Here is a 27,150-nt window from a genome sequence, read left to right as displayed (position 1 = left end):
TAATTGTCCTTACGTTTCCTCTTTAACTCCGAATGTTTAAAAGAAACTGCAAAACAGTCATCCTTAAGAGCATTTGAGATCTTGCTTCCTGGCATGTTGCACATTTGGCTCATACAACCTCAAACAAAAATTCTCTACAGTCCCTGGCCGGTTTGCTCAGTGGTAGAGCGTCGGCCTGGCATGAAGGAGTCCCGGGTTCGATTTCCTGCCAGGGCACACAGGAGAAGCGCCCATCTGCTTCTCCACCCCCCCCTCTCCTTCCTCTCTGTCTCTCTTTTTCCCTCCCACAGCTGAGGCTCCATTGGAGCAAAATTGGCTCGGGCACTGAGGATGGCTCCATGGCCTCTGCTTCAGACACTAGAATGGCTCTGGTCGCGGCCTGAACTGTGGTGGCACAGTGGATAAAGCGTTGACCTGGAAATGCTGAGGTCGCCGGTTCGAAACCCTGGATTTGCCTGGTCAAGGCACATATGGGAGTTGATGCTTCCTGCTCCTCCCCCCACCTCTCTCTCTCTCTCTCTCCCCCCCCCTCTCCTCTCTAAAATGAATAAATAAAATTAAAAAAAAAAAAGATGAGCATCTTAGAATGGCTCTGGTCGCAGCAGAGCAACGCCCCAGATGGGCGGAGCATCGCCCCCTGGTGGGCATGCCGGGTGGATCCCGGTCGGGCGCATGCGGAGTCTGTCTGACTGCTTCCCTGTTTCCAACTTCAGAAAAATACAAAAAAAAAAATTCTCTACAAGTTTGGACATTTTTTACATCTGTACTTATTCAGCAATACAGTACTACCACATAGATGAAAGTAAAAAACATGCTAAATAAAAGAAGTCAATTGCAAATATTGTATAATTTTATTTGTATGAAATGTCCAGAATATGAAAATTTTTAGGATAGAAAGTAGACTAATGCTTCCATAAGGGAGGGGAAATGGGGAGTAATTTCCAAGTCATGTGAGATTTGTTTTTTGACCTTGTGAAAATGTCTTAAATTTAGATTATAGTGTCAGTTTTATAACTCTGTAACATACTACCTATATTTGATTTTTACACTTAAAACATTAAATTTTATGATATGTAAAATATGTTAAAATAATGATAATATAAATCAAATTTTAAGCAAAAATGATTGTCAATGTAAGCATGTCCAACCTGTAGACAATTTTTATACAGGTTTATTTGAGCCAAACTAACAGCATATGCTGGGAGCAATATCTCAAATGCTTAGAAGAATAACAGTTCTTCAGCTGCTTTTATGCATTTGAGATTAAGGATAAAATAAAGAAAGATTATCTGAAATTGGAGGGAGGATGCAAGGTAAAGATTGAATTACAAGATACAGTTAACAAGATTATGTCTTTTTAAAAGTTAATGCCCCTTTTGGAGGGTATTCTGGTATTTTAAAATAGTGTTAACCTCAATGCACAATAACAATGGATAGGATTGGTTTAAAACCTTTCACTAATGAAGTTATAGACCTGGGGCATGACTACCCCCAGGACCTGCCCAGTTAAGAATTTATGATCAGATTACCCTGTGAGGTATTTTCCATAGAAGCCCTTTTTTTTCATCCACAAGATTTATATTTTTATAAATTTTGGCACTAAATTGAAATATTTTATACAAGTTCTTGAGGTCTTTATTCTTTCATTCTATGGGTTCTATCATATTTTTTTAAATGTGTCCTTTGTAGTGACCTATATAACTTTGTGTTTGTTTGTGTAGAAAATTATTGCAGTAATTGGGTTATCCATTAAATTGGGTTAAATGCAACTTGAAATTAATGTATGACTGAAAATAAAAGCAGATTTAAGATTAGTTAAATCATGTTAATTATTTCAAAATTAGTCTCTCTCAGTATGGGATGAAACTTGTACTCCTCATTGACAAAAGAATGTATCTATAAATACTGGTAAAAGTTGTGATACTCATGAATGGTCATTAATGATGGTCTTTAATGCATTGAGTAAATCTGCACTAGACATTGTGTTGAAGTCTAGTCTGACAGCTGCTCCCTTGGTCTTCATGTGACAATGTTATGAGGTTGAAATGCAAACAAGGGTATGCACATCATAGGGATTCCACAACAGATCACCTCATAGATGCCACTGGTTCCACCATGAGTGATAAAGGCTTTGGGTTGTGGATGAACTAGGATTGGGTGAATTTCAGTAAATTATTATAAGTCAAATAAAACAAGAGTTGGACAATAAAGGCATTGACAGATGCAGTGTATTCTAGATGACAGTTTATTATATACATGAAACTGCATTAAAATGTATTTTAGATCTGAGCAGGAAGCACCTTAGTTGCTGAAGAAGTAAATAAATAATGATATGGCATTGTAACTGAAAAAATGAATACAAAATTGCTGGGTGGACAGATTGAAAGAAAACACTCTTTATAAAAAAATAACATGTGATCCTGACCTGTGGTGGCACAGTGGATAAAGCTTCGACCTGGAACACTGAGGTTGTTGGTTCAAAACCTGGGCTTGCCTGGTCAAGACACATATGGGAGTTGAAGCTTTCTGCTCCTCACTTCTCTCTCTCTCTTTCTCCTCTCTAAAATGAATAAAGTTGAAAAAAATAACGTAAAAAAAGAAAAGAAGAAGAAAAGAATCCTTGTTAGAACATATTTTCTTTCTTTTTTATGTGATAAAGACAGAGAGACAGAGAGAAACAGATAGAGACAGACAGAAGTGGAGAGAGATGAAAAGCATCAATTCTTCATTGTGGCACCTTAGTTCTTCATTGATTGATTTCTCATATGTGCCTTGACTGGGGGGCTACAGCAGAGCAAATGACCTCATGCTCAAGCCAGCAACCTTGGGCTTAAGCCAATGAACGTTGCGTTCAAGCCAACAACCACGGGCTCATGTCTATGATCCCATGTTCAACTCAGCATCCTGCACTCAAACAGGTGAGCCGGCTTAAGCCGGATGAGCCTGGGATCAAGCTGAAGACCTTGGTGTTTCGAACCTAGGTCCTCTGTGTCCCAGTGTGATGCACCACCACATAGGCAGAACACATGTTCTTAAAGAAATAGTGAAGTCACTGAGTATTACATGCAGGGTGTCAAGGCAGCAAGAAATGTCACTATGGTCTCCGAAATTGGAGAAAAGAAATATCACATTTTATCATGAAATATGTTATTACGTCATGAAAAAAAATTATGGACATTTCTCTATAGAAAATGGAAAGTCACTGGTAACAAAAGAGGTGCTTTTATTTTTTAATGGCAAAGAATATGCATACAGAAAGGGAAAAAATAGAAATAAGAAGGGAGGACTAGGAGACAGAGTAATGATCCTAGTAGTTATTGAAAAATTCTCTATGAGAAATAATTACACTTGAAATAAAGACATTTGATTCTAGACATAAGGAAGAAGACTGCACATAAAATGCTAACTTGTGCCTCCAGGATTGCTGCAATAAAAAGAAGCAATTGGCAAGGCAATTGCTGGTGGATTTGTTACTTACCTGCAACACCATTATACCCTCAAATTTTACATTGTACCTCCTAAATATATTTTATTCTGATCATAATGTTGATAAAAAGGTACTGTCAAATACACCCTTTTTGTTATTCTTTTAGCACCTTGTATACCTTGGTTTGAATTTATAGCTGAGATAAATGGGAACTATAATAATGGCTTACATGTCACACAGGAAATTTATGTAATTAAATGCTTCAGAGAGTTGCTTACAATTAAGGTGGCTTAGTCTAACCTTTTGTAAAATCTGAGCAAAAGCTGATGCAATCACATTGGCTCTTTCTTCTGATATGTTACTGACAAGATGACCCCAGGTAAACACAACGATACCATTTTTTCCAGAGCTCTGGAAAACCTTTTTCGTTTCCCATAAAGAAAAAAATTTGCTCCATTACAAGACAGCAATAGCATAGCAAATGCCATTGAAAGGAATATTTCAAATTACTAATGAGAGAAATCAAATATTATCTGGAATTATGAGTGTTTTCTTTATTTTAAAATTATGGTAAATTTATGATAAAACTTACCATCTTAACAGTTCCTAAGTGTACAATTTAGTAGTATGCACATTCACGTTGTTACGCAACCAAATTACAGAACATTTCTATCTTTCCAAACTAGAACTGTATCCATTATGCAATAATATCCCCTTCGCCAGTCCCTGGCAACCATGATTCTACTTTCTGTTTCTGTGAATTAGTCCAGTCTGGATACCTAACATAAGTGGAATCATACAGTATTTGTCTTTTTGTCAGAGGCTATTTCACTTAACATGATATCCTCAGGCTTCATTCATGTTGTAGCATGTGTTAGAATTTCCTTTAATTTTAAAGCTGAGTAAAATTGCACTTTATATAAATACCATATTTCATTTTTTGATTTTTGTCTATGACACTTGAGTTGCTTCCAGTTTTGACTATTGTGAATAGTGCTGCGATGAATTTGGATGTGCAAATATTTTACTGAGATTGTGATATTAATTCTTCTGGATATATATCAAGAAATATAATTACCAGACTATATAGGAATCCTATTTTCATTTTTTTAAAGGAATTTCCATTCTATTTACAGTAGTTTCTTTTTCCCCCAACAGACTTAATCCTTCAGCTTTTGTGAAAAGATGTAGTTTAAATGAGATTATTTTCTTTATCATGTATATTTTTGAAAGTGTATATGTATAAATAACCAAGAAATAAAATAGAGCCAATACACAATAGTGAGGAAGAAATACTGTTAGATAATATTATATAAGGCTCTTCATTTATAATGTTATTAATTACTAATATAAATTATTGGAATAAATCCACACTGCAGTTTGGAATTCACCTTTAGTTATTTATTATTGTAGTTCTACTAAATTATTTGTTTATTTCTAGTGGGTTTTATGTATAATTATTTTAGTTTAATCACTAGTGTTTTATTTTTCTAATAATTATAATTAGAATCACTTTATAGCTCTCTCACTTCTAGAATACTTTAATATTTGTCATAATTTCCAAAATACTTCCTCCAAGTCACTTCTTAATGGCTAGAGGCTAAGTATAGTTGATATTCAGCAGTCTGTTATAATGGTTTGGAATTTTCTTGAAGTAGTTCTAAGAGTTGTATATATAACCAGAATTATATATATATAATTACATATTTGACTGACTGTATTTCTCAGCTTACTTACATATGACACCATTTACCCTGAAATGACATTATAAAGTTGAAATGTCCCATTAGAAAGTACTATGTGTAACTAGATGTGAGGGACTCCCATTTTGGTAAGTCTTCTATGGAATACATTAATTACAGTGAGAGGTACACCAGGGGTGAAACCCCCTTGAATAGCTCACTATCACCTCTGTTGATTTCAGATTTTCTTGGAATTGTTTGTAAATAATTTTAACCTGTGATCTCTAATCTTTTCCAATTTTTATCATTTTATTACTTTTGATACTGGCATAATTCCTCACTGTTCAATGTAGTCTTCTCAAAAAATAAAATGTAGATCAGCTGAATGCTTCCTGAACATTTTATTAAGGCTGCATACTCATATTTTATTTTTGTCCCTTCTGTTTTAAATGTATTATGTATTTTTTTCTCTTTTTAAAAATAATGACCAAAACCTTTCAAAATAAAAATATACTTGTTAATTCTTATCATTGTCATAAAGTTTTTATTAAAACTGAGCTTTTACAGATAAAAGAGCATACAACACTTCCAATTTTGTCCATACAGATTATATATATAATATTTAAGGCAGTCTTTAAAATTATAATTTTACTATGATGATATTAGTTTCAATATGAAAGTCACTGAATTTTCCTATAACTCATATGGTGCATCTAGCTAAATTATGGGATTTCAGTGACTTGTAACAACATTTAAAGTCATTTGTGTTCAATGTTTTATTTCATTAGCTGACTGCCATTAGCTTTCTTAATTCATGCTGTGGGGTTCCTTATACTACTATAATAATATAACATCTCTTTTCAGATTCATCACTAACAAGGACTGGTTGTTTTCATTCTGTGACAAGTTTTTCAATCTCTAATTTAAAGTCAAGTCTTGTCTTGCAATTTAACAACAGCTACTAATATTAATTACTATAATTATGTTGCTATCCATCTTCTTATTTTCCTCCACTTTTTCCAAGTCCTACTGTCATTCACTTCTCCTTAATGTGAAGGGCGAAAGGCGAAAGATAGGGTTAGGTTGGTTCCAGTCCGAGGCAGTGACATAAGAGCCTCCTGACCTAACCTCCTCCCAAGTAAACATCAAATCTGCAGCTATGCAGAGAACAGTTCCCTATGAGAGAATTTCAGAAATAAGCAGAATGAGTCCTACACATTTGGTAAACATGAAAATACATCACTTGTAAAAAAACACATCTCTCTGGAGTTAGGGGAAGCCAGCAGGCACTACCTATGGCCTTTCTAGCTGTGAGGGACTTGAGCTCACTCCTAATTACAATTATCTCCTGCGAGGAGCTTGTACATACATCTGACAATCCACTTTATCCCCTGCCACCAAAAGGATGAATATCTAGATTGATATTCAGTTATCAGTAGTGCAAGAGGACCCTCAGAGGCTACAGCAGTGCAGAAGGAGCAAGCAGAACATCTTCCAGTGTCTCCCTGCAAGGGCAGAACAACATACTTTCCTGGTGGTTGCCTGAGGGTCAAGCTTCTCATCAGGTAATGCCTACCTACATCCAGGTAATGACTCAATCATGCTCTTTGGAATTTGGGCAAAAGATAAAGGTCTTGGCACACCTTCAATTACTTGGAGCCACTAGGAACAAAGAAAGTAGATTGAAAAATCACAAAGGTTGGAAACACAATCAAGAACTCTGGCTCCAAATAGCATACATTGTGCTCCAAACCACAAAATGAGGCAAACCTTCAGAAACATACTTTAATGAAATGGAGATAACTGCCTACCTGATAAATAATTCAAAATAATGGTTATAAAGATGCTAACTAAAGTTAGGAAAATAATTTATGAACTAAATGAAAATTTCACAGAGTTAGAAAATATCAAACAGAAATTCTAAAGCTGAAGAATATATTAAAAACACTAAAAAAAAAATTCAATAGTGGGGTCCAAAATAAAATAGATCAAGTGGAAAAAGATCAGCAAACTTGAAGAAAAGGCAGTGAAATTCATTCAATCAGATATGAGCAAAAGAAAATAAAGAGAATGGTAAAAAATGATGGTAGTTTAAGAGGCAAATAAAATACCATCAATTGTAACAATATATGCATTATAGAGTTTCCAGAAGGAGAAAGGGTAAGAAAGATTACTTAAAGACATGATGGCTGAAATTTTCCTAAGCTGGGGAAAAAAACAGACATGCATTTCTAGATAGTTCAGAGATTCCAAATAAGAGTAATCCAAAGAGACCTACATCAAGACATACTCTAATTGTCAAAAGTTAAAGACAGAGAGAGAATCTCAAAGGCAGCAAGAAAATAAACAATTTGTCATAAACAAGGGAAGAACAAGACTGTCAACAGATTTTTCAGCAGAAATTTTGTAGGCCAAGAGATGAATGACGTTATAGTTATAGCATTAAAAGAAAAGATTGCCAATGAATAATATTCTACCTGGTAAACTTGTTTTTCAAAATTAAATATGAGATAAAAAATATCTAAGCCAAAAAAAAAAAAAGCTGAAGGATTTCATAAAAGGGTGTGTTAAAAGAATGCTTGAAACTGAAATGAAAGAATAATAAGTAACAGGAAAACATGGGAAAATACAACTTCACTGGTAATCATTAAATATATAGTTAAATTAGAAATACTTTAATGTAATGAAGGATAAATTATTTATAATTCCATTACTTAGGTTAAAAGAACACAGTATTAAAATGACTATTACTGTAATAGCTTGTTAATGGATACAGTGGCAAAAGAGTGTGTGACAACAAAAACAAAATGTGAAATAGACTTTTATAAACACAAGATTTTTCTGTAAGTATCATGATAACTACAAACCAAGAACCTATAGGAGATATACTTAAAGATAAAGAGAATCTGAGCATATAACTATAAAAATTATCAAATCACAAAGGACATGAGTAAAAGAAAGGAAGAAAGAAATTACAAAACATCAAGGAAACAGTTAAAAATATCAATAATAACTCTATAGTTATCAATAATTACTTTAAATGTAAATGGCTAGATTCTGCAATCTAAATACATAGGTGTTTGAGTACATAAAAACAGTAAAAAAACAGGACCCAAATATATGCTGCTTAGAAAAGATTCACTTCCATTTTAAGGACACATACAGACAAATGAAAGGGATATAAAAGATATTTTATGAAAATGGAAATAAAGAAAGTGAGGATAGCTGCACTTATACTAGCAAATACTTTTTAAGCTAATTATGGTCTCAACAAAGTCAATTATAATGATAAAAAGGTCAATCCAACAAGACAATACTACATTTTTAAATATTTATGCACTCAACATAAGAACACCTAAATAAAAAGCAAATATTGACAGACTTGAAGAAAGATAGACAGAAATACTACTCAAAAGGGAATTCAATATTTCACTTTCAACAATGGATAGTTTGTCCAAATAGAAAATCAACATGGAAATATTGTAATTATACTATACTTTAGTGCAGAAGGTCTTAACAGATAGGTACAGAACATCTTGTCCAACAGTAACAAAGTACAAACACACATGAAACATTCTCCAAGATAGATCATTAATTATTTATAAAACAATATTTAATACATTTAAATAGATTAAAATCATCCTATGTATCTTTTTAGACCACAATGATGTGAGACTAGAAGTTAATTACAATGAGAAAACTAGAAAAATTTTCAAGTGTATTTAGATCTAACAACACACTGCTAAACAACTAATGGGTCAAGGAAGAAATCAAATAGAAATAAAAAATATCTTTAGTCAATGAAAATGCAAATACAACATACCAAAAGTTATAAGATGCAGCAAAAGTTGTTTTAAGAGAAATGTTTGTAGTGATAAATGCCTACAATAACAAAAAAAGAAAACTATATCAACAACCTAATTTTACACTTTTAGGAACTAGGAAAAGAACAAACTAAGCCAAAAGTTAGTATAAGGGAGGAAATGACAAAGAGTAAAGATAAACAAAGCACAAAACTTTTGTTAGATTTACCAAGAATAAATAGGATTCAAAAAAATTAAATTAGAAATGGAAGCAGAAATATTTCAACTAATACCATACAAATAATAAGAGCTATAAGAGACTATCAACAATTATACATCCACAAATTTGAAAAGTGAGAATAAACTGATAAATTTCTAAAAATATACAACCTTCAAAGACTAAATAATGAGGAAATAGAAAATATGAAGAAAGGAATTACTAGTAAGGGTATTAATTTAGTAATCAAATATCTCCCAACAGGAAAAAGTACAGAACCAGATGGCTTCATGGGTAAAGACCACCAAGTATTTAAATAAGCATACTGATCTTTCTCAAATTCTTCCAAAAAATAAGAGAGGAGGAGACACTTCCAAACTAATTTTATGAGTCCAATAATATCCTGATAGTAAAACCAGACAAGGACACCATAAGGAAATAAAATAATATGTTAAAATATTGATACACTATGATTAAGTAGGTTTTATTCTAGTGATGCAAAGATAAATCAAAATCCAGAAATCAATAAACCCGATACACTACTTTAATAAAATGAAAGATAAAAACACATGATCATTTCAACAAATGCAGAAAAAGCATTTGACAAAAATTCAACAGAGAGATGACGTCAGAGTAATGGCGGGGTAGGAAGCGATACCAATAAATCTCCCCCAAAACTCAACAAGATCTTCAACCAGAAACAGAAAAACCTATACTTGGAGCCTCCAGATGCTTCGCAATACACTCAAAGGTATGGTCGAGTAAAAAATTGGCTAAATATATAACCAAACCCCGAAAAAAATAGGGAGTAAGAAATGCTCCGCCTTCCTCACTAACCTAAACAGGGCGGCTTTCTCTGGTAACTGTGAATATAGAAACTGAGGCGGGCAAAGGGGGTGAATAGATCCAGGCTGCGGCACAAACGGCCGAACCAGGCTGTGGCCCGAAGATCCAAGCCGAGGAAAAACCGATCCTGTGGCAATCCGGGCAATACAAGCTAACACTCGCGCCAAACCCAAACAAAGAAAGACAAGCGGGGCAGCCATTTTACCCTAGTCGGTGCACAGTTAGTGGGCGAGAGATTTCTTCCTAAGCCCCGGAAGTGGGTGCCCGTGTTGCCCCACTGAGAGGCAGAGTCAGAGGCCTTTCTGTGGGCCGAAAGCAGAATCTCTGGGCAGCCCCAGCGCTCTGGGAAAGCCGTGCATGGGAGGGAGCGAGAACTAATTCCAACGGTGGAAATTTTCCATGCTGGTGGGAGTTTCACTCAGAGGGAAATGCGGCCGGCCTCATATCCTGGTCTGCGTGCACAGACAGTGAATGAGAGATTGTTCTGAGAACCTCGGCAGTGCACGCCCATGTTATAGCACAGAGGGGCAGAGTCAGGGCCTTTGTGTGGGCCAAAGCGGAATCTCGGGCCACCCCAGCGCCTTGCAAAAGCTGCGCACGGGGACGGAGCGAGACTCAATTCCAACGCTGCAACTTTTCCATGCGGTTGGGGTTTCACTCAGAGCGTGAGACTGCTGGCTGGATATCCTGGTCTGCGCATGCAGATAGTGAATGAGAGTTTCCTCCAAGCACCCCGGAAGTGGGGCGCCCCGCCTGTGTTACCAGACAGAGTGGCAGAGCCAGAGGTCTTTGAGTGGGTGGAAAGCCCGCCTGATTATGCTAGCAGCTCTGACTGACTGAGCCTTACCCAGAGCCCTGTGCTGAGTGGAAATAGAGTGGGGAGTTGCCAGCTCTTTGAGCCTCTTACTATCCAGGCAGAGGCAGCAACAACCCCATAGCTGGATTATCAGGCTACTAATTGAGGAAGGAAAGACTAGGAGAAAGGCTCCAGGAACACGGACTCTCTCACTGTTGGAGCCTATAAATGCTAATGAGCGTCGACTGCCAACGAGACTAAAGAACAATACATGACATTGCCATAGAGACTTATCAACTGCAAACCTCTACCTGAGCGTGCCAAAGGGGCAGAACCCGGGGTACAGAGTCACCGACCAGGAAGAGGGAGAGAAAAGAAAAAGCAAGAAGATAACCTCTCAAAATCAAGAATAATCTGCAGACTTTATAACCTATCCCATTTTATTATATTTGTTCGTTTGTTTCTCTTATCTTCATTCTTGATACTTTTTTTCCTCCTCCAATTTGGCCAATTAACTCTCTGCCGGTCTTACTCTCTCCTCTCGTTGAACTACACTACCCATAAGTGTTACATCTCCCATTATCATTTCTCTCCTCTTCCTTTCTCTCTATGAGGGTTGCAGTCCAAAACACTTAACTCTCTCTCTCTCTCTCTCTCTCTCTCTCCTCTTTTTTCTTTTTTCTTCTTTTAGTGGTTCCTTCTTTTTTTCTCTCTCTCTCTCTTTTCTCCCTCTATATTAGTTTCTTCTTTTCTCCTTTACATCTCCTCTCATTCAAACCTCAATAATGAAAAAATTATCTTATCTGGGACTCAAACTTATGTTTGTGGCCTTTTGGAGGGGTTTTACTTCACCTTCTTAACTCACTAGCAGTGCTCCCATCCCTGGCTCTCCATTTTATCTAGTTCTTGTTCCACTAAATACAATAGTAATTTTTTAATTTGTCCCCCTATTTTTCTGTTTTCTTCTTATTCCTCTCATCATAACTCTTAGACAACCAACACCTAAAAGCAAATCATTTTATTCTTGACCCAAATTTTTTCCTTATTTGCTTTTTGTGGGTCGATACCCTATTTTTTTTCTTTTTTCTTTTTTTTTTCCTTTTTTTTTTGCCCCTTTATTACTTTTCCCCAATTCAGGCCCTCCATCACAGGCATTGTTTGTTAAAATTCACAGTTCACCACAAGATTTTCTCAAGAAAGAGGGGAGAGGAAAGGAGAGGAAAAAAGGAAGGGGGGAATAATTTTCTTTTTTTAAATTTTTATTTTATTTTATTTTTCTTTATTTTATTATTAATTTTTTTAAAAAAACATCTCTTTTCGATTTTTTATTTTTTTAACGTTTTATTCTTTATTAAATCTCATTAATACTATCAACAAAACCACCCTCAGATGCCATTAAGGAAGAGAAAATCAAATATCATGGATACAAAAGAAAGAGAGGTAACACAGCTAGATGAGGAAAAATCTATGGAGAAAAAAATTAATATATTGGAAACTTTGGAGCTAAATGACAGAGAATTCAAGATAGAAATCATAAAAATACTCAGAGATATACAAGAAAACACAGAAAGGCAATTTAGGGAGCTCAGAAAACAACTCAATGAACACAAAGAATATATGTCCAAGGAAATTGAAACTATAAAAACAAATCAAACAGAGATGAAAAACTCAATTCACGAGCTGAAAAACGAAGTAACAAGCTTAGCTAATAGAACAGGTCAGATAGAAGAGAGGATTAGTGAAATAGAAGACAAGCAACTTGAGGCACAACAGAGAGAAGAAGAAAGAGACTCAAAAATTAAAAAAAAATGAGATAGCCCTACAAGAATTATCTGACTCCATCAAAAAGAATAACATAAGAATAATAGGTATATCAGAGGGAGAAGAGAGAGAAAATGGAATGGAGAACATACTCAAACAAATAATAGATGAGAACTTCCCAAGCCTGTGGAAAGAACTAAAGCCTCAAGTTCAAGAAGCAAACAGAACTCTGAGTTCTCTTAACCCCAACAAACCTACTCCAAGGCATATCATAATGAAATTGACACAAACCAACAGCAAAGAAAAAATTCTCAAGGTAGCCAGGGAAAAGAAGAATACAACATATAAAGGAAGGCCCATTAGATTATCCTCAGATTTCTCAGCAGAAACTCTACAAGCTAGAAGAGAGTGGACCCCAATATTTAAAGTCCTGAAAGAGAGGAACTTTCAGCCACGAATACTATACCCATCAAAGCTATCCTTCAAATATGAAGGAGAAATAAAAACATTCACAGATACAGAAAAGATGAGGGAATATTTCACCAGAAAACCCCCACTCCAGGAATTACTAAAGGGGGTTCTCCAACCAGATACAAAGAACAAAAAAAAAACAGAGCCACAAGTAAAAGCTCCAAGAAGAACACAATAAAACCAAATTTAAACTGTGACAACAACAAAAAGAAAGAGAGGGAGAAGATGGAGATTAACAGTAGCAAAGGACGATGGAGTGCAAAAGTACTCACAAATTAGTTCGCTACAATGAACAGGGTAGGGACCTTTTTCATTACTCAAAGGTAACCACCATTGAAAAAACCACCACAGAAGCACATGAGATAAAAAACATAGCAACAGAGGAAAGATGTATGGAATACAACCAAATAAAAACAAAAGATAGAAAAACGAAAGAGAAGGATCAAACAAGACACAAAACTAACAGAAAGCAAGATATAAAATGGCAATAGGAAACTCACAAGTATCAATAATTACACTAAATGTAAACGGATTAAACTCACCAATAAAAAGGCACAGAGTAGCAGAAAATCCAACTGTATGTTGCCTACAGGAAACTCATCTAAGTAACAAGGATAAAAGCAGATTCAAAGTGAAAGGCTGGAAAACAATACTCCAAGCAAATAACATCCAAAAAAAAGCAGGCGTAGCAATACTCATATCGGATAATGCTGACTACAAGACAGGAAAAGTACTCAGAGACAAAAATGGCCATTTCATAATGGCTAAGGGGACACTGAATCAAGAAGACATAACAGTTCTTAATATATATGCACCAAACCAAGGAGCACCAAAATATATAAGACAGCTACTTATTGATTTTAAAACAAAAACTGACAAAAATACAATCATACTTGGAGACCTCAATATACTGCTGATGGCTCTAGATCGGTCATCCAAACAGAGAATCAACAAAGATATAGTGGCCTTAAACAAAACACTAGAGCACCTGGATATGATAGACATCTACAGGACATTTCATCCCAAAGTGACTGAGTATACATTTTTCTCCAGTGTACATGGATCATTCTCAAGAATTGACCATATGTTGGGCCACAAAAACAACATCAGCAAATTCAGAAAAATTGAAGTTGTACCAAGCATATTTTCTGATCATAAAGCCTTGAAACTAGAATTCAACTGCAAAAAAGAGGAAAAAAATCGCACAAAAATATGAAAACTAAATAACATACTTTTAAAAAATGAATGGGTCAAAGAAGAAATAAGTGCAGAGATCAAAAGATATATACAGACTAATGAAAATGACAATACAACATATCAAAATCTATGGGATGCAGCAAAAGCAGTGATAAGAGGGAAGTTCATATCACTTCAGGCATATATGAACAAACAAGAGAGAGCCCAAGTGAACCACTTAACTTCCCACCTTAAGGAACTAGAAAAAGAAGAACAAAGACAACCCAAAACGAGCCGAAGAAAGGAGATAATAAAAATCAGAGCAGAAATAAATGAATTAGAGAACAGAAAAACTATAGAAAAAATTAATAGAACAAGGAGCTGGTTCTTTGAAAAGATCAACAAAATTGACAAACCCTTGGCAAGACTTACCAAGGAAAAAAGAGAAAGAACTCATATAAACAAAATCCAAATTGAAAGAGGAGAAATCACCACGGACATCGTAGATATAAAAAGAATTATTGTAGAATACTATGAAAAACTTTATGCCACTAAATTCAACAACCTAGAAGAAATGGATAAATTCTTAGAACAATACAACCTTCCTAGACTGAGTCAAGAAGAAGCAGAAAGCCTAAACAGACCTATCAGTAGAGAAGAAAAAGAAAAAACCATTAAAAACCTCCCCAAAAATAAAAGTCCAGGCCCTGACGGCTATACCAGCGAATTTTATCAAACATTCAAAGAAGACTTGGTTCCTATTCTACTCAAAGTCTTCCAAAAAATTGAAGAAGAAGCAGTACTTCCAAAAAAATTTTATGAGGCCAACATAACCCTCATACCAACACCAGGCAAGGATGGCACAAAAAAAGAAAACTCCTGACCAATATCTCTAATGAATACAGATGCTAAAATACTAAACAAAATACTAGCAAATCGAATACAACAACATATTAAAAAAATAATACATCATGATCAAGTGGGATTCATCCCAGAATCTCAAGGATGGTTCAACATACGTAAAACGGTTAACATAATAAACCATATCAACAAAACAAAGAACAAAAACCACATGATCTTATCAGTAGACGCAGAAAAGGCTTTCGATAAAATACAACACAATTTTATGTTTAAGACTCTCAACAAAATGGGTATAGGAGGAAAATATCTCAACATGATAAAGGCCATATATGATAAACCATCAGCTAACATCATATTAAATGGCACTAAACTGAAGGCTTCCCCCTTAAATCAGGAACAAGACAGTGTTGTCCACTCTCTCCACTCTTATTTAATGTGGTACTAGAGGTTCTAACCAGAGCAATCAGACAAGACAAAGAAATAAAAGGCATCCATATCGGAAAAGAAGAAGTAAAGGTATCACTTTTTGCAGATGATATGATCCTATACATCAAAAACCCCAAAGAATCCACAAAAAGACTACTAGAAACAATAAGCCAATACAGTAAGGTCGCAGGATACAAAATTAGCATACAGAAGTCAATAGCCTTTCTATATGCCAACAATGAAACAACTGAGAAGGAACTCAAAAAAATAATCCCCTTCACGATTGCAACCAAAAAAATAAAATAGTTAGTAATAAACATAACAAAGAATGTAAAGGACTTATATAATGAAAACTATAAACCATTGTTAAGGGAAATCGAAAAAGATATAATGAGATGGAAGAATATACCTTGTTCTTGGCTAGGAAGAATAAATATAATCAAGATGGCTATATTACCCAAAGCAATATACAAATTTAATGCAATTCCCATCAAACTTCCAATGACTTTTTTAAAGAAATAGAGCAAAATATCATCAGATTTATATGGAACTATAAAAAACCCCAAATAGCCAAAGCAATCCTAAAGAAAAAGAATGAAGCTGGGGGCATTACAATAGCTGACTTTAAACTATATTATAGGGCCACGACAATCAAAACAGCATGGTATTGGCAGAAAAATAGACACTCAGACCAATGGAACAGAATAGAAAGTCCAGAAATAAAACCACATATATATAGTCAAATAATTTTTGATAAAGGGGCCAACAACACACAATGGAGAAAAGAAAGCCTCTTCAATAAATGGTGCTGGGAAAACTGGAAAGCCACATGCAAAAGAATGAAACTTGACTACATTCTCTCCCCCTGTACAAAAATTAACTCAAAATCGATCAAAGATCTAAACATAAGACCTGAAACAATTAAGTACATAGAAGAAGACATAGGTACTCAACTCATGGACCTGGGTTTTAAAGAGCATTTTATGAATTTGACTCCAATGGCAAGAGAAGTGAAGGCAAAAATTAATGAATGGGACTACATCAGACTAAGAAGTTTTTGCTCAGCAAGAGAAACTGATAACAAAATAAACAGAAAGCCAACTAAATGGGAAATATTTTCAAACAACAGCTCAGATAAGGGCCTAATATCCAAAATATACAAAGAACTCATAAAACTCAACAACAAACAAACAAACAATCCAATAAAAAAATGGGAAGAGGATATGAATAGACACTTCTCCCAGGAATAAATACAAATGGCCAACAGATATATGAAAAGATACTCATCTTCTTTAGCTATTAGAGAAATGCAAATCAAAACGGCAATGAGATACCACCTCACACCTGTTCGCTTAGCTATTATTCTCAAGACAGGTAATAGCAAATGTTGGAGAGGCTGTGGAGAAAAAGGAACCCTCATACACTGTTGGTGGGAATGTAAAGTAGTACAACCATTATGGAAGAAAGTATGGTGGTTCCTCAAAAAACTGAAAATAGAACTACCTTATGACCCAGCAATCCCTCTACTGGGTATATATCCCCAAAACTCAGAAACATTGATACGTAAAGACACATGCAGCCCAATGTTTATTGCAGCATTGTTCACAGTGGCTAGGACATGGAAACAACCAAAAATCCCATCAATAGATGACTGGATAAAGAAGATGTGGCACATATACACTATGGAATACTACTCAGCCATAAGAAATGATGACATCGGAACATTTACAGCAAAATGGTGGGATCTTGATAACATGATACGAAGCGAAATAAGTAAATCAGAAATAACCAGGAACTGCATTATTCCATACGTAGGTGGGACATAAAAGTGAAACTAAGAGACATTGATAAGAGTGTGGTGGTTACAGGGGGGAGGGGGGAAAGGGAGAGGGAAAGGGGGTGGGGAGGGCCACAAAGAAAAGAAGATAGTAGTTGACAGAGGACAATCTGACTTTGGGTGGTGGGTATGCAACATAATTGAACGACAAGATAACCTGGACTTGTTATCTTTGAATATATGTATCCTGATTTATTGATGTCACCCCATTAAAAAAATAAAATTATTAAAAAAAAATTTAACATCTACTTATTACAAAAACTTTCAACAAGATGAGTAGAGAGGGAAAGACCACGATAAAATATAAAACATCTATGATGAGCTCACAGCTAAAATACTCAATGATGAAAAGTTGAAAGCTTTTCTGCCAAGATCAGGAATAACACAAAGATGCCTGCTCTTGCTACTTTTATTCAATATATTATATAGAGCCCTAGTCAGAGTAATTAAAAAAACTAAATAAAATAAAAGTCATTCAATTTGGAAAGGAAGAAGTAAAATGTTTTTTTTTTATTTACAAATGACATAAGCCCCAGATGGATAGTTCTGTTAGTTAGAGCCTCATTTGAAGCTCAGAGATTGCCAGTTTGATCACTGAGCAGGATAAATACAGGAACAGATCAATATTTCTGTCTCTGTCTCTCTCTCTCTCTCAAATCAATAAAATAAACATAAAATGATAACACTAAAGATTCTATTTAAAACTGTTAAAATTAATAAACAAATTAATTAAAGTTTCAGGATTCAAAATCAACACACAAAAATTAGTTGCATATTTATCCACTAAGAGCAAACTATCAGAGAAAAAAATCCTTGATATATTTTTTGCAATGATTGTTTTGGATATGACACCAAAAACACAGAAAACAGAAGTGAAAATAACACGTGAGTAAAAGTTTCTGTACAACAACAACAAAAAAGTCATAAACAAAATTAAAAGCCTACTTACAGAATGGGAGAAATATTTAGAACTCATTTATCTGTTAAGGAGTTACTATCCAAAATATGTAGAGACATCACACATCTCAGTAGTAAAAATACCACTTAGATAAAACTATGGGCAGAACTCTAAAGAGACATTTGCCAAAGAAGACATACAAATGGAGAACAGGTACATGAAAAAGGACTCAGCATTACTAACCACCAAGTAAAAACAAATCAATGCCACATGAGATATCATCTAATACCTGGTACAATGCTTATTATTTAAAAAAAAAGGAGATGACAAATTTGATGAAGAGTTAGGGAACGGGGGACACATGTATAGTACTGACAGTTATGTAAGTTAGTATTGCTACTATGGCAAAGAGTGTGCAGTTTCCTAAAAAAAATTTAAAACAACACTATCATATGATCCAGCAATTTAAGTTCTGGTTATGCTATATCCAAAGGAAATTTAAATAAGATATGAAAAAGATATCTTTATGCCTATGTTTACTGCAGCATTATTCACAATAACCGAGATATGGAAATAACCTTGGTGTCAATCAAAGGATGAACAAATTTAAGAAAAGGTAAAATATACACATAAAAATCAGCAAAACAGCTTTTATAAATTATATATGTGTGTGTGTGTGTGTGTGTGTGTGTGTTTGTGTTATTGGTTACAACATAAATGAACTACGAGGGCATTTGCTAAGCTATATAAGCTGGAGAGAGAAAGACAAATAGTACATACTATCACTTACATATAGATTATAAAAAAAAGAGGCAAACAGAAAAAGAGTAGAAAAGTGATTGCTAGAGTTCAGGGATAGAGGAAATAGGAAGGAAAAGGTTATAAAATTTTATCTATAAGATGAATAAGTTCTGAATATCTAATGTACAACTTGGTGACTAGAGTTGATAACACCATATTGTATAGTTGAAATTCACCGAGAGTAGGAACTACATGTTATCACACACACACATATACACAAGGATAAATACATGAGGTGATAGATTGAGCAGAATCCCTTCAGAATCTATTCATATATCAAATCACTAAGTACACTTTAAATATCTTATAATTTTATTTTTTAGTTATACCTTAATAAATCTTTTTAAAAAATAGGGTTAGATTAAATAGTACCTTTACTAATTTACCTCAAGCTTTAGACCTTGTGAAAGTTACCATATATAGCTAAACATTTTTAAATCAGAATAAATATTGGGTTAACCCTTGAAAAAGACATCTGTTTTATGTTGCTGTCAATCAAATGGTATACAAACAAGATGTCTTAAGAGATAATAAAATAATTCATTGAAAGATGCTTGTTTTGTAAGTATCTTAAAGATATAATATAGATTCTCGAAGGCTCATGAGATGAAGTTGTCAGCTTATAAATATGCATATATCTCACAATTGAACTAAAAAAGTAGAAATTAAAAAAACTGATTAAAAAGCACACAGGTGACTCTTCTTCTTCAGATTTCTTCATCTATTCTTTATTCTATTTAAAACAGAACAAAACCCACAACATAAAACTGCTACAACAAACTTACCTGTGCTAGCTGGAGCCCAGCCTGCAGCCCTATGTCCAGTACAAACTGAGCCTTGACTTCTGGAATGCCTTTGTATATTCAGGGATCTTTTGCTTCAAAAATGCCCCCTCTTCTCTGCCTGGTGGTACTCTACTCACAGCACCCTTACATAATTTGTGGGGTCTAATGAAAAATAAAAATGTAAGATCCTTTGTTCAAAAAATGTTAAGAACTTCAATGAAGGGGTAACCATACCCACAAAAGGATCAACTGGTCCTGACCTGTGGTGGCGCAGTGGATAAAGCATCGACCTGAAAATGCTGAGGTCACTGGTTCAAAACCCTGGGCTTGCCTGGTCAAGGCACATATGGGAGTTGATGCTTCCAGCTCCTCCCCCATTCTCTCTCTCTCTCTCTCTGTCTCTCTCTTCTCTCTCTCCCTCTCTCTCTCTCCCCCTCTCTCTGTCCTCTCTAAAAATAAATTTTAAAAAAAGGATCAACTGCATTCAGTACTCACATACTACAAGAGGGAAAATGGTATTCTCAAGAAGCATTACTAGAACAAAGAAATCAAGTGACCTGGAGGTCAGTACCACAGAGCCCATCTTCCTCATATAGACATGACAAAAATTTTGAATTCAGATAGTGCTACATAGTACACAGATAAAATGGGCAGACAGAGAAATGCTACCCAAATGAAATAACAAGAGAAATCCCCAGAAAAAGAAATAAATGAAAAAGAAGTAACCGAACTACCAGATGCAAAGTTTAAAATAATGATTTTTAGGATGCTCAAGGATCTTAGAAACAATGGATGGACATAATAAGCACTTAAATAAAGAACAAGTAAACATCAAAAAGGAGATTGAAATCATAAAAAGGAACCAGTCAGAAATGACAAATACAGTATTAGAAATGAAGACAGCACTAGAAGAAGTCGTCAGCAGGCTGGATGAAGCAGAGGATCAAATCAGTGATTTAGAGGACAAAATAAATGAAAGCATAGAAGAGAATAAACAAGGGATAGAGAATCTGTTTGAAAAAATCATAGGTGAAAATTGTCCTAAATTGATGAAAGAAAAAGTCACACAGGTTCAAGAAGCACAGGATTCCCATTAAAGAACACAAGGAGGCCTACACCAAGACATATCATAATTAAAATGTCAAAGTTAAAAGACAAAGAAAGAATACTAAAAGCTGCAAGAGAAAAGCAGTTAATTAACTACAGAGAAGCCCCCATAAGGATGACATTTGACTTCTCAAGAGAAACACTTGAGGCCAGAAGGGATTTGTGAGAAATATTCAAAGTGATGCAAAGCAAAAAACCATAACTGCTTTATCCAGTAAGGCTATCATTTAAAATTGAAGGAGAACTAAAATGCTACCTAGACAAAACAAACAAATACACAAACAATAAAACCATTCAAGGAATTCATTAAAACCAAACCAGTACTGCAAGAAATGTTAAGAAGCCTGATGTAAAAAGAGCAAAGGAAAAAAATAAATTGAGAAAAAGAGGATTGCAGATTTAAAGAATAAAATGCAATAAATAAGTACATATCAATAATAACCTTAAATATAAATGGATTAAATGCTCCAATCAAAGGACATAGTGTAGCTACATGGATAAGAAAATAAGATCCATACATATGCTGTCTATAAGAGACCCACCTCAGAACAAAAGATACACATAGACTAAAAATGAAGGGATGAAAAAATTATTTCATGCAAATGAAAATGAAAAAAAAGCTGGGGTAGCAATATTTATATCTGAAAAAATAGACTTTAAAATAAAGACTATAGTAATGGATAAAGAAAGTCTCTACATAATGATAAAGAAAACATTTCAACAGGAGAATATAATCATTGTAAATATTTATTTGCCTAATATAGGAGAACATAAATATATAAAGCAGATTTTGATGGACATAAAGGGTGAGATCAACAGCAATATTACATATAATAGTAGGGGATTTCAATACCCTACTAACATCAATGGATAGATCTTCCAGACAGAAAATTAACAAAGAAACAGCAGTCTTAAATGACACACTAGATCAACTGAATTTAATTGATATCTTCAGAACCTTTCACCCCAAAGCAGCAGAGTATACATTCTTTTCAACTGCTCATGGTACATTCTCTAGGATAGACCACATGTTAGGACACAAAACAAGTCTCAATAAATGTAAGAAAATTGAAGTCATATCAAGCATCTTCCCTAATCACAATGGCATGAAACTAAAAATCAATTACAACAGGAAAACTGAAAAATATTCAAACACCTGGAGGTTAAATAACATATTATTAAATAATAAATGTGTTAACAACAAGATTTAAGAAGAAATAAAAAGTTCCCTTGAAACAAATGAAAATAAACATACAACAACTCAAAATTTATGGGGCACAACAAAAGTAGTCCTGAGAGGGATGCTCATAGCATTACAGGCATACCTTAAAAAGCAAGAAAAAGCTCAAATAAACTACTTAACCTTGAATCTAAAAAACTAGAAAAATAATAACCAATAAAGCCCAGAGGAAGTAGAAAGAAGGAAATAATAAAGATCAGAGAAGAAATAAATGACATAGAGGCTAAAAAAGCAATACAAAAGATCTATAAAACCAAGAGCTGGTTCTTTGAAAAGATAAACAATATTGATGAACCGTTAACCAGACTCATCAAGAAAAAAAGAGAGAGAACTCAAATAAAATTAGAAATGAAAATGGAGAAGTATCAACTGATACTAAAAAAATACAAAGGATTGTAAGAAAGTACTATGAAAATCTATATGCCAAAATATTGGACAACCTATGTAAAATGGATAAATTCCTAGAAACATACAATCTTCCAAAACTCAATCTGAAAGAATCAGAAAACCTAAACAGACCAATTACAATAAATGAAGTTGAAACAGTTATCAAAAACTTCCAGAAACAAAAGTCCTGGACTCGATAGCCTTATGGGCAAATTTTACCAAATATTAAAAGAAGAACAAATACCTATCCTTCTCAAGCTATTTCAAAAAATTCAAGAGTAGGGAAGACTTCCAAGCTGCTTTTATGAAGGAAGTATTATCCTCATTTCAAAACCAAGTAAAGACACTACAAAGAAAAAATATATATAAACCAATATTCCTGATGAACTTAGATACTAAAATTCTCAACAAAATATTAGCAAACCAGATAAAGCAATACATTAAAAAAGTCATACATCATGATCAAGTAGATTTATTTTAGGGAGGCAAAGCTGGTACAATGTTTTCAAATAAATTAATTGTGGTTCATCACATAAACAAAAGGAAGGATAAAAATCACATGATAATATCAATAGATGCAGAAAAAGTATTTGATAAAATTTAGCATCCTTTTATGATCAAAACTCTCAGCAAAGTGGAAATACAGGGAACATACCTGAACATGATAAAAGCTATCTTTGACAAACCCATGGCCAACATCATACTCAATGGGCAAAAATTAAAAGCAAACCCCTTAAGATCAGGAACAAGGCAGGAGTGCCCCCATTCACCACTCGTATTCAACATAGTTCTGGAATTTCTAGCCACAGCAATCAGAGAAGAAGAAATAAAAGGCATCTACATTGGAAAAAAAGAAGTAAAACTATCATTATTTACTGATGACATAATACTGTACATAGAAAATCCTAAAGTCTCAAAAAACTACTAGACCTGATAAATGAATTTGGCAAGGTGGGAGGATATAAAATTAATATTCAGAAATCGGTGGCATTTTAATACATCAACAATAAACTGTCTGAAAAAGAAATTAAGGAAACAATCCTCTTCACTATTGCAACAACAACAAAAAATAAAATACCTAGGAGTAAATTTAACCAAGGAGATAAAAGACTTGTGCTCAGAAAATTATAAGATATTGAAAAAAAGAAATAAAGAACAATACAAACAAGTGGAAGTATATACCATGTCCATGGATAGGAAGAATAAACATCATTAAATTTTTTATATTACTCAAAGCAATCTATAAACTCAATGCAATTCCTATTAAAATACCAATGCATACTTTAAGATATAGAACAAATATTTGAAAAATTTATGTGGAACCAAAAAATAACACAAATAGCCTCAGCAATCTTGAAAAGGAAGAATAAAGTGGGAGGTATTACAGTTCATGATATCTAGTTATACTACAAGGCTATTGTACTCAATACAACTTGGTACTGTCATTAGAACAGGCATACAGATCAATGGAACAGAACAGAAAACCCAGAAATAAACTCATGCCTTTATGGTCAATTGATATTTGACAAAGAGGTAAGAGCATACAGTGGAGTAAAGACAGTCTCTTTAACAAATGGTGTTGGGAAAATTGAACAGGTACATGCAAAAAAAAAAAAAATGAAACTAGACTACCAGCTTACACCATTCACAAAAATAAACTCAAAATGGTTAAAAAACTTAAATGCAAGTCGTAAAACCATAAACATCTTGGAAGAAAACATAGGCAGTAAACTCGTCAATATCTATCTCCATGGGCAAGTGAAATAATGGACAGGATGAACAAATGGGACTGACTATATCAATCTAAAAAGCTTTTGCACAGCAAAAGACACTTGAACAAAATAAAAAGACAACCCACACAATGGGAGAATATATTCACCAATACATCTGATAAGGAATTAATAACCAAAATTAATAAAGAACTTCTAAAACTTAGCACCTTATTTTATACATTACAGTCACAGCTTCTTCTAGGACCTGTGGGGATGCAAGTTCTGGGAAGGTGAGGGGAGGTGGTCAGGCTCTGTGGCTTTGTTTTCTACCTGCGGCTGCTAGACCATGGCTGCCATATACTTGTGTTCTGTTTGTGCATTGGCCACTGGTTTCAGCCACAGTATGTTTTGACCCTCCTTGTGAAATGCTTATCTACTTCTCTGTTCCTCAGGGCTTCAGAGGGTGCAGCTGAAATCTAATTCCTCTCCTCTTCCCAATACCTGCAGTGAGCTCTGGACTGTATCTGTGGCACTGGTCTCTGCTCTTCCTCAGTCCCCCTCCCTTGTTTTCTTCATTTGCTCACCTTTAGATTTCTAAATGTGTGTATATCTCAAACGTGTTTGTGTGCTAATCAGGGAATCCTTTGTTGAATTATACCTGTTTAACTTATTGTAACTTCAAGTGGAGAGACCAGTAGGACCTCTCATGCTGCCACGCTTCTTACATCACTCTCAAGAATTTGTTTTGTAAAGATCAAAGTGATCTCCTACATTAAATAAGGGTCTGTATAAAGAATGTGGATTGTTTACACTTGTCTCCATCTGGTCCTCAGTGGCACTCAGCCAGCCACCGGAGAATAACTAGGTTTCTCCTAGGAAGTTGAATTTTCTTTAGAAGAATAGGGAAAGGCAAAGAGAGAAACCCCAGTGGTTCTCCCTAATTATGTAGATCTCATCAGGAATCAACAAGCCTTCCCTTCCGTTGCTTAACGACGCTTTTCTTTGTATGTTTGACAGAAGAAAACTTGTTGCAAGAACAGATTTCTGGACCATCTGTGATCAAGAAAGTGCATGATGGATGACATATCTTTCACCTCCATCTCCAAGTCATTATTTTTCTCTCCTAGTAAATGTGAAACATTCTGAAACATTGGTTATTAAGATTTAATGCAAAAGGAAGTAAGGTTTTTTTCCTTCTACATTACAGTGCATATGCTGGAAAGAATGGGAGCCTGAACAACTTTCAATGATTCAGTCCATCAAATGTTTTCTTGAACCTAAATTTGTGTGTCTGGTCTCCAAAAAAAAATCGTAAGTAGTAGAAAAACTAAAAAGAAATATTACTAAGCATGTGGGAAAGGGTGGTAAGGGAGCCTTGCCAGCAAAATGTTGAAAATTCTCTTTTTCAAATATAACTTGGCCAAAGGATCTCCTTTGTCAGTTTATCCCTAGAATAAATCAGCAATGCTATGGGTAATTTGTGGGAAGCCAGTATGGGAAATACTTTGTAATAAAAGTCTACTTGCATCAGTCTCTTGTACCTCTGTCCCATTACTTACCTTAACTGTTTTCTAAGTTTTTTTGTGATTTAAGATTTTTTGACTAGTTTTATATTCCCACCAACTTACCAAATCACTACCTACTCCATTCTCTTTCTGGCTTTCTACCATTCTACTATAATTGTTTGCTATGTGATACATTTTTTTCCCTTCCACATTACAGTGTATATGCTTATGATCATATCTCATCTAAGAGCTTACTTTCTATGACCTATAATTCTATATTAATTTTAGCAGATTTACTAAAAAATTTGTTCTTGGATTATTTGTTTAATCTTTTATTTGCCACAAACCCAGCCACACTCCAATTCTACTTACTCTTCAGCTTTCTACTTTTATTGTTTGCCGTTTGATGCCTTGTTTTCTTCACGTTACCTTGCATGCCATTTGCTACAGCATCTCTTCTAAGCAGCAATTTTATATTAGTTACGATTTCTGATTATTAGTATTCTTATCTTAGAAACTTTGGACTTTGGATTATTTGTTTAATCTCATTCTAGATAGACCTATACTCACCCTCCCACTTCACTCAACAACTAGCTTTCTAATTTGATGGTTTGTTATATGATATTCATTCACATTATCTTGAATATCTCAATTCAGAGATTATTTTCTATGACCTGTGATTCCTGATTAATTTTTAACAGATTTATTTTTGAGACTTTGGTCTTGATTTGAGCCACTGCTATATATATATATATTTAAAATCTTTATATCTAATGTATGTAGAATAATCTTTATACATAAATATTAATGCTTTTATAACTTATCTATTTTCCCTATAATCTTAACCTTATGAACTTTCTTAGCCATTGATAGTAATTATAATATTCCTGCAAAAGATAATTAAGTTCCATTTGAAAGGAATTTTTTTTGTTTGTTTAGAAATTTTTACAATAGTGACATACATACAAAAAGTATTCTACATGTATGAGTAGATGGTGATAAGGAAACTCATCTCTTTGTTAAGATAAGTTTGGCTAGTTGAGTGATATATTCTGGCTATGGAAAGTATCTGTTAAAAAGACCACTCAGCTGAAGAAAAACTAATTTTCTTAGTCTTCTATATTGTAGCAGACTTGATACTTATCACACTGTCTCTTCAAGTAATATGTGGAGTTTTGAAGTCAGTGTCTATCTTTTTCCTTTTAATTATTTCAGTAAGCAAAATGACTAGGTCCAGGTGCCAGACAGATGTGTTTTAATCCCATCTTCATCATTTCTTCCTCATGAAAACTTGAGTAGGTTCCCTGAACTTCTTGTACTTCAGTTTTTATAGTCATAAAATAGGAGAATAATAGTGTGTATAAAAAGAATTACTATGTGTTTTTTCTGTGAGTTTATACATACAAAGGATT

At 34.3% G+C, this 27,150-nt stretch overlaps 1 protein-coding gene across 2 annotated transcripts in view; it reads right to left on the bottom strand.

Moving 5' to 3' along the window:
* LOC136337512 (UDP-glucuronosyltransferase 2B31-like) overlaps positions 1–26,179 on the bottom strand; it is a 78,887-nt gene extending 52,708 nt beyond the window's left edge. The window contains exon 1 of one of the 2 annotated variants that reach the window (XM_066278724.1): positions 26,111–26,179. The gene's annotated coding sequence lies outside the window, so the exon portion shown is untranslated. The remainder of the gene's footprint in view (positions 1–26,110) is intronic. The other variant, XM_066278726.1, reaches the window with a different exon arrangement.
* Between the last annotated feature and the right edge of the window lie 971 nt (positions 26,180–27,150).

This window comes from Saccopteryx bilineata, chromosome 5 (assembly GCF_036850765.1).
Source record: "Saccopteryx bilineata isolate mSacBil1 chromosome 5, mSacBil1_pri_phased_curated, whole genome shotgun sequence".
Classification (NCBI taxonomy): domain Eukaryota; kingdom Metazoa; phylum Chordata; class Mammalia; order Chiroptera; family Emballonuridae; genus Saccopteryx; species Saccopteryx bilineata.
The sequence above is the reverse complement of the archived record's forward strand: the minus strand, read 5'-3'. Positions and strand labels throughout refer to the sequence as shown.